The sequence below is a fragment of the Choloepus didactylus genome, chromosome 1 (assembly GCF_015220235.1).
Source record: "Choloepus didactylus isolate mChoDid1 chromosome 1, mChoDid1.pri, whole genome shotgun sequence".
Lineage (NCBI taxonomy): Eukaryota > Metazoa > Chordata > Mammalia > Pilosa > Megalonychidae > Choloepus > Choloepus didactylus.
In genome coordinates this window covers 229,558,092-229,562,603 of record NC_051307.1, presented here as the reverse complement: position 1 = coordinate 229,562,603, position 4,512 = coordinate 229,558,092, and the positions used below count along the sequence as shown (strand labels likewise).

The following is a 4,512-nucleotide window of genomic DNA, read 5'->3' as shown; positions in this document are numbered from 1 at the left end:
GAGCAAAGGCAATTCAATGGGGAAAAGACAATCTTTTCAACAAAAGTTGCTAAAAAAAACAAGAAGTCCAGATGCAAAAAACAAAACAAAACAAAACGTAGAGACCTTATACCTTTCATAAAAATTTATTCAAAACAGATCAAAAAGTTAATCGTAAAATGCAAAACTATAAAACTTCTAGAAAGTAACATAGGGGAAAATCTAGGTGACCTTGGGTTTGGCAATGGTTTTTTAGATGCAACATGAAAATCATGATCTATAGGGGAAAAACATGATGAGTTGGACTGTTGATCTGCAAAAGACACCATTACATAATCAAAAGACAAGCCACCGACTGCCAGAAAAATATTACAAAACACTTAAAGGACCTTTGTCCAAAATATACAAAAACTCTTAAAATTTAACAATAAAAAACAAATTACGAAATTAAAAACTGGGTAAAACATCTGAAGGGACCCTCACCACAGAAGATATGCAGATGGCAAGTAAGCATAAAAAAATGTTCAACATTATATGTTATTAAGGAATTGCAAATTAAAAAAAAAAAAAGAGGGAGATACCACTGTGTACATAGCTACTAGAATGACTAAAATCCAAAAAAAAAAAAAAAAAAATCCTTTACAATACTGAATGCTGACAAGAATGAATAGCAACAGGAACTCTCATTTATTGCTGGTAGGATGTAAAATGATACAGCCACTTTGGAAGACAGTTTGGCAGTTTCTTATAATGCTAAACATAATCCTAAAATATGATCTAGTAACAATGCTTTTTAAATATTTACTCAAGGAGTTGAAATTGTATTTTACACAAAAACCTGCATTTGAATTAGAACATCTTTATCCATAATCACAAAACCTGGAAGCAACCAAGATGCCCTTTAATAGGTAAATGGATAAACAAACTGTGGTATATTCAAATAATGGAATAACATTTAGTGATAAAAAGAAAGGAGCTATCAAATCATGAAAAGATATGGAGGAACCTTAAATGCATATTGCCAAATGAAAGAAGCCAATCTGAAAAGGCTATATATACACTATGATTCCGATTATATGACATTCTGAAAAAAGCAAAGCTATAGAGACAGTAAAAAGATCAGTGGTTCCCATGGGTTTGGGAGTGAGGGTGGGGGAATAAATAGGTGAAACACAGAGGATTTTTAGGGTGGCAAAACTGTTCTGTACAATACTGTAATTGTGGATACGTGACACTACACACTTGTCAAACCCATAGAACTGTGTAACACAAAGAGTGAGCCCTAATATAAAAGTGGGCTTTACTTAATAATAATGTGTTCATGTTGGTTCATTAATTATAAAAAATGCACCACACTGATGGAAGATGTTAATAATAGGAAAAACAGACAGGTGTGTGTGTGTGTGTGTGTGTGTGTGTGTTTGTGTGTGTGTGTGTGTGGTTATTATGCGAACTTTGTGTTACCTGCTTAATTTTTCTGTAAATCTGAAACTGTTCTACAAAATTAAAAAGTCTATGAATTAAAAGAGACGATAGTTTTAAACAAAGATCTTCTGTGCCTCTGATTGCAAGATGTGCAGAAATGTGAGATACCTATGAACAATTGTCTCCCAACAAAGTTTTTCCATAATATCTTATTTTTTTGGAACTTGAGTGATTTTATGAATCAAAGAAGGAACAGTGAAACTATTCATTTTAGAATGAAAATGATAATTCACATTTATGCACTGAAAATATTAGATCCTTGGCAATAGTCATCATTTGGGTTTGAGGTAAGAATGGCAGCATAATCCTCTCAAATAATACTTCTGACATAAAAAGGAATGAATAGCATGTGGAAAAGGGATGTTCCCCCCTCTCCCCAACCCTTTACCCCTAATTTGCCTGCAGTGTCCTTGTAGTTCCTGCCTCCACCAGTTTTGCTTTCTTTTCAATGTAATTATTAAGTAAAATAGAAAACAGAAATGATATTAGTGAACAAGATATAAAAAAAATTGCCAATGAAGACCTTATAAAATATGATTTTAAAATGAAAAATTTTAAGCTCTCACCATTACCACAGTTCTTGGTTAATATGGATTTGTTGGCTTCTTTTTCCTTTAATCATCACTCAGAAGTTTTGAAAGCTTCAAAAGATGTGGTTCTCCAGACTTTCAAAGTATTATATTTATTGAAGAAAGAATGGACTCAACTATTAACCTTCTCCACTTAATATTCTGTTGGCTATTCTACCGATACAAAATTAGTCCTCATAAATAAAATATGCATATATATATATACACACACACACACATATATAAAGCAGCAAGTCTGTATCCAATATTGTTAAGTGTAACTTCATTTGCAAAATGTTAGTCAAGTTCATAGCGATCTATTAAAATCTGAGCCACTCCCTTATGTAAATACAGTTAGATGGTGAAATCTAACTACCTTCATGGTAATCCTCAAAAATTGGGCAGAATCTGCAGGAGGTTCAGCTCAAACAGGTGGATGGTGTGATTCAATTAACTGCCCTATCCAGTTTCATGTGTCCATCTGCACTGCAAACTGTGCCTTCTTTTGCAGTAATGATAGTCCTTTCTACTTTCCCATCATAAATAAGTATATTTAAGATGGTTTCATTGTTCTTCATGGACAGCTCTACTTTACTGATGGGCTCCAACTCACATATGTATTTCCATACTTCATGTGATGAAACAAATGAAGTGGTTCTTGGATTCATCAGATTCTGTTTGCTTTCTGGTTCTGTTTCTAACTTGGTTTGTAGGAATTTAAAACACTGTTGGTTAAGCACCTCTTCAAATTCAGATTCAAATGCCTGTCCTGTACCAGGTTCCACCAATCATAAACTAACCTGGCTGCAGGTAATACAGCATATACATCCTATTTTTTAAGGCTGCCACAAACAACAAATTTGTTAATCTTTTTACTTTCCAAGTTCTTTAGAATTTTGTTGATTTCTGTTAACAGCAAGTTACTTGTATATCTGATATCTCTATTCCATATTCCTTTATTTCCTGTGTCCTCTATGCTTTGACATATTAGTTTTCTTGGTTATCTGATTCCTACATTTTACCAGCATTCAGACAGTCCTTTATTTTATACAGAAGGCCCCTACTGCTCCTCAAGAGCTCCAACTGGCCCATGGGCAACCAACCATCTATTGATGGCCACTGCCTACTGCTTCTATTACGAGGCATTTCATTCTGAATTACTTTGTGATTCCATGAGGGAGGTGATGACATAATTCTAACATCCTGTTTTCTATTTCCACTGGATCAATATTGGATAGCTGCAACTTCAACTTCACCTCAGCCACAATGACGCAGTTCCCACTCTGCGTGGGGAAGAGGCGTATGGAGTCCTAGGATTGGGAGCAGGGAATCCAGAGAACCCAAGGAAGACAGCACCTATCTGGGGTGAGGGGTGAACATCTGATTTTTTTCATTTTATTATTGCTGTATTTCTACACATGACTTTCCCATTTTTCTCCTTTCTTTCTTGATTAATCTCATAAGAGGTTTTTTAATTGTATTAAATGTTTCCAAGAGCAACTTTTGGCTTTGATTGCTTCCCTATATTACTTTCTCTTTTTCATTAATTCCTGCTCTTTAACATAATGCTGGGACTCTTCTTTTGTTCTTCTCCTACTATGATATATGCCGAGATCATTGATTTTCAGTATTTTCTTTGTTAATATAAGCATTAAAACAGTAATTTCTCATGTAAATATGGGTTTAATTACCTTGCAAATTTTCATATATTTCCATTACTAAATGATAATGGAAAAAAATTAGTGAAATCTTGAATTTTAACCTATATAATTGACATTTTTAAATAGTCAATATGAGTTAATATTTATTCAGCTATTTCCTATTTTCTTTACTCTCCATTCTTTCATGTACTTTAAAACCTCCCTTTGGATTATTCCTTTCTTTCTGAAAGGCATTCTTTCAAAATTCCTTTAGTGAGGGCCTTTTGGTACTAGACATTCTTGGTTATTTCTTCCCTGAAAATGTTTTTATTTTACACTAGATTTTACAGAGTTTCACTGGATATTTGATTCCATATTGACAGTTACTTTCTCTCAGCACCTTGATATTCTTCTACTGTCATCTCACCTTCATTGTTGCTTTTGAAAAACAAACTTTCAACTAATTTTGGTACTTTTTAAGTCATCTGTTCCTTTTCTCAGGATAAGTTGAGACTTTTTTTCTGGCTTTGGTGTTCTGCAATTATTTGTCCACGTAAAGATTTGTTTTTATTTTTCCTGCTTGCTATTTTGGAACTGTGGGAAATGAAGGATTGACATCTTTCATCTAATCTTGACATTCTTGACAATTTCTATTTGAATATTATTTTTCCTCTACTACTTCCTTCTGAAACTCCAACTGACCTATCCTGGAACTTTTTATTCTGTACTCTAGAGCTCAACCTTGCTTTTGTACTTTATATATGTTTGTCTCCCAAAACTACATTCTGGGTATTTCATATTTGTCTCACAATTTATAAATTCTTTCTTCAATTGTATTA

The 4,512-nt window shown here is 33.5% G+C and overlaps 1 pseudogene; it reads right to left on the bottom strand.

Moving 5' to 3' along the window:
- Nucleotides 1-2,353: 2,353 nt before the first annotated feature.
- On the bottom strand, nucleotides 2,354-4,106 carry LOC119527027 (annotated as a pseudogene).
- Between the last annotated feature and the right edge of the window lie 406 nt (nucleotides 4,107-4,512).